The following is a 14,304-nucleotide window of genomic DNA, read 5'->3' as shown; positions in this document are numbered from 1 at the left end:
AGTCCTGCTTGTTCCCAGAGGCGCATGTACAGCTACATGGTGGCCAGCCCAGGTGGGGCCAGGCGCTCCGCATGCATTGGCTCCCAGACAGCTCCCTGCACAGTGCTCACAGAGCCTGTCACCTGCCTTTTTTTTTTTCTTTAAAGGTTTAACCAGGTACAGATGTGTGCTTAGGCTATAGGAAAAACATATGCAAAACAATATTTTGTTCCTCAAAGGAACTTGAGGTAAGTAGAAGCCATTATCAGTATTAAAAAAAAAATTAAAAGAAGTACTAACCACTTAGACTTGATTTTGAAAACAAATTAACAGTTATTAAAAACAAGAAGAGTAAATGCCCACACCATGCTTATTCTGAGCCCAGCACTTCAGATGTCATATGAATACTATTATCTCCTTTTTACTGATAAGGAAACTGAGGTACAGAAAGGATAGGTGGTGTGCCCAGGATTACAAAGCAGGTAAGTGTCTGGACTGAGGTTTGAATTCAGGCCAACAGATTCCAACGTGCATGCTCCTGTCCCCCTCAGGCCCCCTGGGACACAGGGTGAACCAGGCATTGGTTGAGTGGCCCCTCTCAGCTGGCTGCTGCACTTGATGTTGGAGAGACATCAGTATTCACAGGAATGCACTGACATTGGTCTCATCTCAACTTGTTGGAGAAGAAGAACTAACTAGTAGATAACTAGTAGTAGTGGAGTCTGGATGAAAACACAAGACAGATGACAGGAAGGAAGGAAGGAAGGAAGGAAGGAAGGAAGGAAGGAAGGAAGGAAGGAAGAAAGGAGGAAGGAAGGAAGGAAGAAGGAAGGAAGGGACTGTTTGAAGCCAATGCTGTGTTCCTTCCATAGCATCCACATTGTGAGGGACTTGATCTTAGACTTGAAAGGCGCTAATCATATTTTCCTTTGTATTCCCAGACTTCAGCCTAGCAGCTCAAAGTAGCGTTCTTTTTTATGCCTCAACGTGCACCGACTTGAATCAAGGTCAACCTAGTCTTCATTATTTAAAAAAAAAAAAAAAATCTAGTAATGAAAAAGGAAAATTAGGTGGATGATCCCTATGGCTGAATTTTAAAAAGTACTTTTGAAAAAAAAATAAAATGTGTGAGAACTTCTTAGACGTTTTTGTTAGGGACTCAGGTAATGGACTCTGCACGGATCTTAAACGCTTCCTTGTACTTCCTGTCGCTTCTTTCCTTTTAATCTGTCCCCCATATTTTCCCCATATTAAATAACTCTTACCTAGGCTTTTGCATGAATGATGCTCACTCAGATGCAAGCAAGCTGCTGTTCAAGAAAGAAAATTACTGAGGCTGCGGAGAACAGGAACGCAGCAGCCATGGCCCCTGCCCCCTCTGCTCTGCCCCACCCTTCCCCACACATCGGACCCCCAGTTCAATTTCCCCTTTCAGAGGAAATGAAGCAAAAACACATCAGTAGAGTGAACTAGTTTATGCCCAAGAATCATAAAACTGCAATTCCTCGTAAAAGGTGCAGAAAATGAGCTCCTCCTTTAGGTAAGTGAGGCTCTTAGGCAAAATATCAATATCCTAGTCCCTTGGTAGCTTCCTTGACATAGGAATATTTATAGAGACAGTTCTTTATCAACCACTGAAGAAAATGTTTGACTTGAAGTTGAAAAATGACTTCCAGGTATGAAACTCTGCCCTTAGTTCCAAGATATTTCTTCTGAGTTATCTTATTTTTAAAGATAAACATAGAACTCTTCCATTTTATATATGTTTTATGGATCAAAAAAATGCTTTTCATTTTAAATTGATAAATGACTCTCCTCCAATGGGCACTGCAGTTCTCCTACTGGAAAAAATAATGTGCATTTCATATTGATATTCTTTTCCCTTTAAAAGTAACCTCTAAAAATTATATAAAAGCATGTCAAAAATGTACAAGTTCAAAGAAAAAAAATGAAAAATGCCAGTGTTCATTCTCCCTCTATCCTCTGTATTTTGTAAATGGGATCATTATTTTGCATCCTGTCTTGAATCTTGTTCTTTTAACATATGAAATATATTCTGAATATCTCTGTAACACAGTGGTATTTGTCAGTCTCATGGGTCATATGCTGGGTAAGTTGGGGAGATTTATTAGCATGAGGATCAAATAAAGTTCTTGCCCAAACTATGTAAGTTCAGAATTGAAGTGTGGCCTAAGAAGATGCCATTGAACAGGTCAAAGGGGATCTCAAGCTTAGGAGCAGCAGCATGTTGGGACCCAGGAGAGGCATTCAAGAAAATACAGACAGGGTCCTTCCAAACTCAAGGAGAGAGATACACAACCTGGTGACCAAGAACCAGCAAAGGAGAGGTGACTCATCTGGGCACTTAACAGGGGCCAAAACTAGTCATTCTAAGTACTTAATATCTGTTAAATATGTATTAGTTTCAGACAACAGTCTGTGAGTTAGATTCAGGGAAGTCATTTAGAGAAGAATCTGTATCAGGAAGGTTAAATAACTTGACTAAGATCATACAACTAGTTAGAGTAGAGTTTGTAAGGCTTTCTAATTACAAAGCATAGCATTTTCCATTTGGGCTCACACTTAAGCTTCATTCCTTCTCTTTTTTTCATGAGACCCTCTCTTCTCCTTTGTACTTATACAAATGGTTAAATATAAATCTACTTTCTTAAGGAATCTTCACAGGTCTCCATTCAAAAGAATCAAGAATCCATTTCTTCAATGAGCTCAATGGCTTATTTTATTAACTTATAAACTTTATAGCTTATGTTCTTGAAGTGTGTGTGTGTGTGTTTGTGTGTGTGTGTGTGAAGTGTGCAAGCATATGCACTCATGAGTCCAGTATATGTTTACACAAACATATCTGTTCCCAAGTGTGTATGTGTACACAAACATGCAAAATTACATACCTCATTGATTTTGACAGCCATTGAACACACATTTTTGAATGTAGGGATCATATCTGAAGCTAATCAATAGTGAATTTTCTAAAAGCTAGTAAGAGATTGATGACTAAAAGTTAAAGAAACAAATAAAAGTTCAAATGCATCATCTTTAAGAACATCTTTAAAAATCCAATGAAAAAACTTTATTTTTGAAACTCTGAACTTAGGCAGAAAATCCCTCTCTGTGTACTTGAATTGTACTCTATTTATGAAGACAGTGCAGACACAACTTTAAGAAATTCATCAGTTGTTTGAAGAACAGTCTGAAAATATTTTCTCAAGCATTTTCACCATAACAGATGACCCAGTATTTGTAAACACTTTCTTGGATCCCCTTCCCTAGCAATTTTACTAGTTATTTTGATTTATAGTTCACCATTACAGCCCTACAGTTGAGAAATGAGATTTTCAATGACTGCTCTCTGCCACGTCATACAACTGGAGGACACACTTCCCAACTGGTTCAATTTCAAGTTTTCTGTTGTTGTACCTCCATAGTCTGAGCCTCTATAACTGTTTTTGCATATTTGGAGGTTGTGGTAAACATACTCCCCCTACTCTCCTTGTTTTTTTCCCCATTCTCACATCTGCTATCTCATTCTGCCCTTCTCCTTGAACATATTTGGAAAGAGTGATCTTGCAGTAATGTACCCATGAAAGTGCTTAGTTCATCCAAGTCAGGGAGTATCTTCTTTTAAAATTATGACCACGGATCTCAAATGGGCACTAAGCACTCCTCGGCAATCTTCTCACATTTGCTCGGTAAATTCACTTCTCCTAGGCTCTGAAAAGACTATACTATATTTTCTGTGTCTGTAAAATATCCATTACTTGCCACCCAATAAATGCCTTTCCCCTCACCCCATTTCATATTAACAGAAGAAAGCAATCAGACACAATGTCCCTCAACTTCTCATTACGGATGTACCCACATCTGTACCAGTATTCTTTGCCTTTCCTAACACATAATACAAGGAAGGAGAGTCCCTGCCGCAGCCAAAGCCAACTCCTTGATCAAAGCAGGGACCTCAGTGCTTTTGTCTCTGTCATAATATGCATCCAAGGAGCTTGGTAAATAGAGGATAAATAAATGAATGAATGAATGAATGCATATATGAATGAATGAATTTATGTTTATTAATATGAAAGGGTCCATCGGTCCTAAATGATGAGGATGACAAGGGTGGACAGAAATATATCCATTGTAGTATCCAAATCTGTACGATATATTTATATAATTGTATTTAAAATAAATAAAAAACAATAAACGATGTCTACCTATGTTTCATTTCCCTAGTCTTCATCCTATCTGGCTTTCACACTGGATCTAACAACTAATGGCCACATTTATGGACCACATTAAGGGGTCTGTATAGACCACATTAGCCTTCACAACAATGACAAGCTTACAGTATGTTGAAACTGAGGCTCAAACAGATCAAGGAAGTTGTCCAAGGTCAACTAGTCAATGAAAGAGGTAGAACTCAAGTCCACATCTGTCTGATATGAAAGGCCATGCTCTCCCCACTCAACCATACTGCCAGTTGGCTCCTGAAACCCTCCTGCAGGTCCCTGCCTAGCTAGTTTCTGAGTCAGTTCTGCAAGGAACAGAATTGCACTCTCCTTGCAGTCAGCAAGGCCTAGAAGCATCATGTTGCAAGTTGATTTCATCCTCGCCCTGCCACTCAGTCATGAAGTCTGAGTAGCCATGGAAATAGGCAGAGACATGAGAACCCCTAATGGAAACTTCATACACAGCTTCCTGCTTGGAGGATGGGTCTTACTTTCTGTGTCCCCAGACATGAATGTTAATCATAGAAAGGAAGGCAAGGTGTTCTAAACTCATAATAAGGGCAGATCTTGGTTTTGTGGAGTCTAAATCTTATGTAATTTGGAGGAGAAAAATCTGTAAGAGAAGAATAAAACCATCGCATATGCAGAATTTGGCATGGAAGTTAACATTTATTTGGAATGGGAATGGGAAAGAGCCCACGCACTTGAGGGACTCTGTAGCTTACATTTCATTTATCTCAAGATAATTGTGCTTTTGGCCATACCCTACCCTATCTAGTAGGCAGATATGTGATGGCTTCGAATCTATTGAATCCCAGCTCAACCACTTCTAGATCTTAGACAAGTGATGGGAACTTCTGGTACAAATACTTTATCATTTTTTAAATCTTCAGTCACATAACTGGTTCATAAAATTGTTGTCAATGTGATAAATGCATACAAAGTGCTGGTCATAGTATCTGACATGTACTCAACAAAGTGCTTAGTTGGGTGTTATTGGAGTTCTTAGCAACTGATAACCAGCTTCTTGCTCACCTGGTCTGGGACTTCTCTAACTGAGGCTCCACTTCTGTGTTCATTTGATGGCTGCCTGAATGCTTGAACACTAGGCACTTTGGATGTAACTTGGTGCTTTCACCATTGTGGACCACATTTTGTCATGCATCACCAGCTTTTTCAGGAGCCTTATTTCTATCTATGCATCAGAAAAAACTCCCATCCTCCTGGGCATAAGCTACTAAAACTAGAAAATAGCAATATGATGAAAAAATGTTCATAATATATTCTTAGGTAAATAAAGAACCAGAATTCCTGGAAGGATGGATGGCTAATATGATCATTTTTTTAAAAATTGGATACCATAAATGTCTAAAATTCTTAGCTCCTCACCTAGAATATGATTTATCACTTTATCATAGATGATGTACATATTATAGTGTCTAATGACAGCAATTAGTTTTGTCATTTCTAACAAATCAATTAACCTTCCTAGGCCTCAATTTACTCATAAAATGAGGGGGTTGGACTGGTCTCTACAGTTCTTGCTAGTTCCAACGAAAGCATTATTAACAATATTTGGAATGTAAGTGTATTATTCTCATCTCAATGTGGGATATGCCAACTTGAATTTAAAGTTAATATATGGGGGAGAGGAGTTACCCAAAGGAAACCAACATGATTTTCCTTTATTGTGAAATTTGCCTTTTGCCTCCACTGTCATAATACTCCCACTGTGGCAGGTGCTCAACGAGAGTTATTTGAATCTTTACAAATGCCTTTCCTAGTAAAGTCTTATTAAAACAATTTACAATGGTCCTAAAGATACAGTTAAGAGTCTGGTTTATGTCCCAAGATCTTGAAGCATTCTGGTAAGGAGAAATAAATGCTAGACTTGCTCACCTGCCCCAGGGAGCTGGTAGAAGGGCAGCTCTAGCTTCACAATGAGGAATGAGGAATGAATCCTTTAGCCTGAGCATATGCAGGAGATAAGTCATGGGAAGGACAGGGAGTTTTTCCAGGTAAGAGAGTTCTGACAGAAGGTAATGAATCAGTGTCCTGGTAGGTGGCTGAGGCAGGGCAAAGGGGGTCCTGCCTACCCCACACAGAGACTGCAGTGGGCATATATGGTCTAGAAACTGTTATCAGGGCTTATAAAGCTTGACTGAGAGATGTGTAGAGACTTCCTACCCTAATCTTTCAGTGACTTCCCAGCAAGAAAAGAATGACTCCAAGTCCTATAATCCCCTGGTATGACAGGACCATGGCCATCCCTCCACTGATCCCACCCCCCTCACGAGCTCACTCTGCTCCAGATCCATAAGACTTCCTGTGCTCCTTGGACCCATAAAACACACTTCCAGTCAAAGACCCTGTACATGGTTATCTCTTTGCCTGGAATCCTCTTGTTCCAAACTCTACTGTGTCTCACAAACTCATTTCTTTCAAGTATTGGCAGAATAGTCAGTTCTTCAGGAAGGCCTTCTCTGACTACCCTATTATAAATTTTGTTGTAATGTTTATTCATTTTTGAGAGACAGAGATAGACAGAGTGTGAGTTGGGGAGGGGCAGAGAGAGAGGGGGAAACAATCCATAGTAGGCCCCAGACTCTGAGCTGTCAGCATGGAGCCCAATGTGGGGCTCGTACCCACGGACCGTGCGATCATGACCTGAGCCAAAGTCAGATGCTTAACTAACTGAGCCACCCATGCACCCCCACCCTATTATAAATAACACCCCTTTTAGTGACCTCCTACTATGTTTTGTGCTTGTTTCTATTAAACATCAAAATATATATCCCTTTACCTTTTTGTCTTGCTTCCTCAACAGTACATAACTTCCACAACAACTTTGTGCTCATTACTGCTCCTGGAATGATGTATGAAGCAGAGTAGTGGCACATGTATTTAACATGTATTTAGTGAGTGAATGAGTGAGTGAATGAACGAATGGATTCTACTATAACTATTCTGCCTCTCATACATGTTTGTAGTGTCTGTAGTTTGTATCTCAAACTTAGCAGGTTAACTTGCAAGAAAGGAAGTTCTGTGTTTTTGCTGCACTAGACACTGTGTCCCCAGCATCTGGAACCATGACTGGCACATGGGAGTTGCTCAATAAAGAATCATAAATGTTATTCCCCATGAAAATAAAAGTCCCTGCACTATAGTTTCAAGAAAGAAAGTGAATGTTTTTTTTTTATTACAGTAACAAGTAGCATTAGAACCAGTTTTAAACCCAACCAAATAGATCAAAGAGAACTTGTTATTAGTAGAAACCACTCTGTGGAAAGCCTAAAATGCTATATCACCTCAGCAGTGTCCAGCTCTGAGCAGCTGCACCCTATAATTACGGCACTCACTTGCCTAGCAAGCGATGAATTCAGCTTTCAGCTTTAGACATTTAGTGGTCACCTGCTTTCTTGGGAAAGAAAGGTGATGGTGCCTGGCCATAATGGTAAAACACACACATCGTTTATAACATCCTAGATAGGGTTCTAAGCCCACAAACTCATCTGAATCCACACAGCAAACAGAAGAGGGAAATGGTATGATTATTCCCACTGAAGATATAAAGAAACCGAGGTATAGAGGTTAGGATGTTTACCCAAGACAGCTAATAGGTATTAGAGCTGGAATTTACTTATTATTAAATCCAATTATTTTGGGCTTCAGAGTTGTGCTCTCCATGTCTATACTCCAAGATCTTTCTGCAGAAACTGAAACATACAATTGGTACCGTTTCAACAGTGAGATTGGTTTGATGAGTCTCCTGACCGGTTTAAATGCTTTTCAAAATAATTACATCCAAAGCCTGGATGATAGGGGGGAATTTCAAACGGAGAAGCCAAAGTAGGCCTCTGTGAGAGTGTATAAGCAGTGAATAAAGTAAGGAGTTTAGCTTCTGTTTTTAATAATCCAAGTGATGAACAATAAAGATGCCTGCCCTTGGGATTTGTGTATGTTACTACTGAGTATTAAGCCTGGGCCTTCCAGAAATACGTCCCCTGGGGCACTGAATGGCTGCCAGAGGGTAAACACTCTACCCCTGACTTAGTCAGACAAATCATCAAGTAGAAAATGCCTACATTTACAGCCAAGTCCCTCAGCTTAAGGATTCTTTGTGGTACCACCTACTTCTAATGATAAAACTATGCCGGAAATCAACTCACCATCAACCAAGTCTTAGAACCCTGGACATTTAGGGTTACTGGGTTGCTAGCAAAATAACTTAGGAGAGCTATCCTTATTTTGGGTAAATATTTTGTGGAACTGGGTCATATTCAAAGTTGTTTTCTGAGTGCAGTCCATTAGAATGTTTTCTCTGCAGAGAAGATTTCTGTCAAAAACGAGTCATTTGGTAATCGCTTAATCTCTCTGAGACTCCGGGTTTGGAGATGAAATGGTTGACTTGAAATTTGTAATTTCTGAAGAATTTTCCATTTTATGAAGTCTTGATTAAGTTAAAACTTCAACTACGTGATTTATAGACATACTTTTCCTTTTTACCCCTCTTCCTTCATTTATTTTGGTTCATTGTCATAGGTTTTTTTTATATAAATGCTTCTACATAGAAGTAAAAGGAAATAAAACTTCTAAAAAGGAATTATTTTTTAATTTTTATAGTCTATAGGTTTTATATTAAAAATGGTTTTGTTATCTGTGTACATTTTCTTCTATTTTTCAATATTTATCTTCCATAGTCATAGTGAATACCATTTGGACCAGTGCCACTATGAAGATATTGGAACTAACTCAGATTCCTTCACATATTCCCTTGCAACCTTGACCTCTCTGAATCTCCAGTTTATCCACCTGCAAACCAAAAATAACACCTGCAAACTGGTATGGTTGATATGATAATTCCAAAACATCACATATGTAATCCTTCTTTCCTATATATTCTCAACTAAGCTTTCTTCCTCTCTTGCCCTCTGTTCCCCATAAGGAGAATGATCTGTGTTCCTTCTGCTTTATATCTGCTGATAAAAGCTGGAGTACATTTTCTGTTGATGACCATCACGATCAAGCTGAAAACCCCATTGAGGCTTATGTGATGCTCTGAATCTTTGCCGAATGCACCTACCCCAAATCCTACTCCATATAAACCATCTTATTATCTTTGCTTGTCTGTGCTCCAATCAATCCCCTCCATAAATCTCAGGCCCTTTCATAGATAATCCCCTTCCCGGATTCAAGGTCTCTTCTTTACACAGTAGCGTCTTATGTTGATTTTCTCCTTTCTCTAGAATCACCAGCCCTTCTCGGTCCCATCTATTTCTATCTGTCTCACCTGTTACCCACAGACAAATCAGACAGAAGCTAGGCTCAGTCTGAGAACAAACATAGAGATCTACTTTCTTCTAATTTTTTACCCCAAAGCCTAACTAACTAAAGATTGTATTTCACTTGACTCGAATTCAATGCAGATTCATTTATGTTACCAGATTTTATCTTAAGTGTGAGATAGAGGCTTTAGAATACTTTTTATGTTGTAGTTAGAACAGCACAGTATGTCAGAATGGATATTAATATTTATTATACAATATAAGAATTTCTACATATAGAATGTGTTCGAGAGAGGCTTGTAGAAAGAGTTGATAGATACTTGACTTGACACTCTATCCTTTCCAGCAAATTCTTTGCCATTGCCATTATGTTATAAGTGTCCAGGAAATTAAAATTATAGACTAGGATATAAAGCCTTGTGGCTTGAGTTTAACTCGTAGCTTTATGACTCACCAGTTGAGTAACCTTCAGCCAATTTACTTAGCCTCTGCAAGTCTAAGTTTTCTTATCTAAACTGAGAATAATAGTACCTACCTCAAAGGACTATGGTATTCATTAATTGTATTATATCAATACAATGCTATGCTAACACTTCAATGCACAGTTTTATACTATATCATGTTTAACACTTGCCTTATGTACAGGCAATCTTCAATACAGCAAGATATTAATATTATTTATCATTATTTAATCTTAGGATTAAAAAAAATAAGGTCAAGAAATAGTGCCAAAGCACATGACTATCAAAAGGCAAGCTGTGATCAGAATCCAATCAAAATAACTCTGGATTCTTTAAGTGTGGGAATATACTGTCTCTGAATATACCAAGTTCTCTTCCCTAGTCACTTTTTAGATATTAATATTCTTGAGATAAAGCCCATATTAGCTATAAAAGACTCTAAAGAAATTCAAATGGTATAAATATTCCCTTTATTCCATTCTTAAGTGGTATAAAGGGTATAATTTTTCCATTTTATAATGTCACCACAAATTATGTTTATATTTCTTAAACATTACAGTTAAGCAAAACTTTTCTGACTGTCTGAGTACACATTAGTTTTGGCATCCCATTGATTTTGGAAAGTGGGATGCCAGGAGAATTAAAAAAAGAGTCTGCTTTATGACTTTCAATTAAGCTATTTGAGATAAAAATAATTGCCCCCTTCCAGGCATCTCCAGCCCCTCGGCCCTCATTAGACAACATGAAATGTATACACAGTCAGTACTGTTTTCCAGTTGACCCAATTTATTAACAGACCCAACACATCCACACTTCTGTCACCAGCACAGGATAATTAAGAACTTGGGTTCCAAAAATCCATCTTTGTGTATATGGCTAATACCTTGTTTAGAACTCTGGGGAAGCTTATATTACAGTATTGCAGATATCTGGTAAGTAAAATGAGCTGAATAAATACAAAAGAAATTCTCCAGTATATACATTCTACAAAGGACTTAGATTATCAGTTGATTACTTTTTTGTCTTTTTATTCAAGACAATTACCAATAAAAGTGATTTTTTGCAAGTCAGGTGTGTGATTGCATTTTTGTAAAATTTTGCCTTTTACTAAGATTGGTAGTAGGGAGAAGGATGGTCCTTTCTTAATTCAGTAACTACCTCACCATGATTTAACACATATTTGGATGAAAAGTAGATATTTTCACAGCTCAGTGTTGCATACAGAGATAATGAAATAGCTTTGCCATTAAAATTTTGATTCAATTTTTCCCTGGAATGTGTTAACAAGAAACCACTTCCATTTTTATAGCTGGAAAAGAGGCAATTTATTGTTATGAGGTTTTAGGAGTATTCCAAAACAGCATAACCTGAGCTACCTAAATTCCTCATTAAGAAGAGAGAGTTTAAGAATTCAAAACTCTGGCCTTCTGTGATACCCTAGAAACTGTTCAAGTTAAAACTATTATCTATATGCATACTTACCTGGTATAAAGATCACTTTGTTTAAAAAGGAAAAAAATATATGAAATTTAATGGATTTACCACAAACAAACAAAAAAACACCAAAAAATAAAACTACTGACCTTTGTTAATAAATCATAACATGATGTGTTTATTTGTTATTGGAAACTCCATGTAAGATTTGAGAAATTCTATCACAAGGATGCTTAAAATAGCAGTCCCAAATGTCAAAGTCTAGAGCTACAGGAAAGGACATTTCGCTATTCACTTGAAATACAATGAAAATTTCCCTGAGGTATGATGAATTATCCGAGTATGGAAGAGGAAGAAAGATCAGTCTCATAGTTGCACTTCATATCAACTCCAAAGTAGGCCATTGATACCTATTTCATAAGAAAGGATATGTATTATATCAGTGAACAATTTTAATTACCTGATAGACTCATACATAAACTTTTTGCAATGGAAAGTTCCATGGAGATGTTTTTTTTTTTTTTTTAATTTTAACGTTTATTTATTCCTGAGAGACAGAGAAAGACAGAGCATGAGAATGGGAAGATCAGAGGGAGGGGGAGACACAGAATCTGAAGCAGGCTCCAGGCTCTGAGCTCTCAGCACAGAGCCCGATGAGGGGTTTGAACTCACAAACTGTGAGATCATGACCTGAGCCGATGTAGGACGCTTAACTGACTGAGCCACCTAGGCTCCCCCAATGGAGATTTTCAACTCCAGTTTTCTCAGTTTAGACAACAAAAGACAACAAAGGGCTTATCCAAGGTTAGAAAACAAGAGTGTGGCAGAGGAGGAGTAAGAATCTGTATTCCTACTGTTGTTTTATTTTCTCATGTTCAAGAATGTCACCTGCTAAATGCAGTTCTTTTGGTTTATAAATATATGCCATGGATGTACTTACAGCATTATGTGTTCATGCACATCACACATAGACTGGAACAGAAAGACCCAGGACACCCAGGACCTAACCAAAGATGGGATCTCAAAGTACTCAAAGATAACCAAATACAAATATTTCAGACTTTAATGTCACCAATTTATTCTGAAGTACATTTACTCTATATTTAAAGCAAGATAGTAACTACATTATGCAAACATAGTATTATATGTGCCCTTGAGAACACAATGCATGTTGCATATACAATAACACAAAAAGAAAAAAGCTGCATTCTGAATGATAACTCCATGGTAGAACAGTTTTAAGGTTATAAAAAAGGTTTAGTAGTTTAGGAAAAAAAATTCAAAATCATCTTCATAGGGCTTTATGTTAGGCTCAGATTTTCCTACTTAGTATTCCAATTTCTTTAATAGGACCCTTGAGCAGACAGAATGAGGAAAGGTGAAAGAAATCATTATTCCCAACGTAGGTATGTAAAATGGTGGGCAAGGGAAGAAATTCCTGTGTAAAAACAAACCTGAATGAAACGAGCATCAGTGTTTGCTTCTAAGAAAGCTCTAGAAAATCTATGAGGATGCTATTTTGATATTAAATACTGTTTACCATGTTCATTAATTAATACTGGGCTATAACTTTAGAGTATGCATATTCTGGTCTATAGATTCACATTATATACAATAAAATATAACATTTCAGTCTATTCATTGTTTTACATCTCTAGTAAGCAAAGTATGCGGCCAATTCAAATCTTGTTTAAAGGTTTTTCTTATTTTCACATTCACTTAGGATGTAAGTCCTATACAAACTTTGAAATGGAAAGCACTATACTCTCTGTTTCAATCAAATGTTACAAATTAAATACAATTCATCCTTCAGGTGGTAATCAACATTTTACCATTTCAAAATACGTTCCTAAAACACTGGACATAAATCAGATATAAATTTTTACTGATGTTTATGGGAGAACAAATTCTCTCCATAGCATTAGTACAATATTAGTTTGGAAAAAGCTGATATGGTAAACCATAAAATGCAAGAATTAACCTGTTCGTATTAATCAGTACAATTTGGTATGCAAGTAATAAGGAAGAGGAAAAACAAATAGTTTCTTAGAGGTTAGAAACCTTTAGAAGAAGCAAACTCCTGGTCTCACTTGGGAGCATGAATGTTTGTGCTCCTGAAACAAACTAATCCTCCAGCAGATCTCATCCCAAAATCCAGAGGAAAAACCCTCAACAAAAGAGTTCCAAGAATGGGCACACACCATATGTGAAATCAGGTAAAACAAATCCCTCAGTGTCACTAGAAATCCTGACACTATTTCATGTTCCTGTCAGACTCAAAATATAAAACAAAACTAAACAAAAAACTCAAACAAAACCAAGCCAGACCATTAAAATGGGAAGTCCCTATCACATTTGCCAGGTAAAATAACACACACTGAGGAGCACAGAAGCCAAAACAGGTTATGGGTTTAATGACAATGAACAAGATAAAGTCAATCTTAAAGAACTGTCCACACTTCCAGAATTTAGAAATTATCTTCTTTTTGGCACTATGAATGTTTTCATCACAGAAGGCTCCAAAAAGTATTCTGCAACTTACTTCAAATTACTTTAACAAACCTTGCTTTCTACCATCCCTTATCCCACAACGAGTTATGAATGTAGGTTTCTGATAACCTACATCAGAGTGACATACTTACTATAATTTGATGTTTGCTATTTGTAAATGCAATCATGTCACATGTGGTAGTCTTTCTCTGGAGGGCTGGATTAGTTGTGGATATAAATACATTTACACATATTTGCATTTTTCCTCAAGTTTAAAATTTGAAGCAACAAGAATATCAAAGCATAACTATGCCAAATATCAACTAAGGATGCTTTTTGAAATTGCTCTGACAACTTTAGAGAAACAGTAACGAACTGTCTGCAAACATGCTCTCTAATGTGTTGTGAGCAGTAAGA

The 14,304-nt window shown here is 37.4% G+C and overlaps 1 protein-coding gene across 3 annotated transcripts in view; it reads right to left on the bottom strand.

Moving 5' to 3' along the window:
• The window catches only part of KCNIP4 (potassium voltage-gated channel interacting protein 4), a 1,120,978-nt gene that overhangs the window by 511,499 nt on the left and 595,175 nt on the right, over positions 1–14,304 (bottom strand). The gene's annotated exons all lie outside the window — the stretch shown is intronic.

The sequence above is a fragment of the Suricata suricatta genome, chromosome 1 (genome assembly GCF_006229205.1).
Source record: "Suricata suricatta isolate VVHF042 chromosome 1, meerkat_22Aug2017_6uvM2_HiC, whole genome shotgun sequence".
NCBI classification, from domain to species: domain Eukaryota; kingdom Metazoa; phylum Chordata; class Mammalia; order Carnivora; family Herpestidae; genus Suricata; species Suricata suricatta.
The sequence above is the reverse complement of the archived record's forward strand: the minus strand, read 5'-3'. Positions and strand labels throughout refer to the sequence as shown.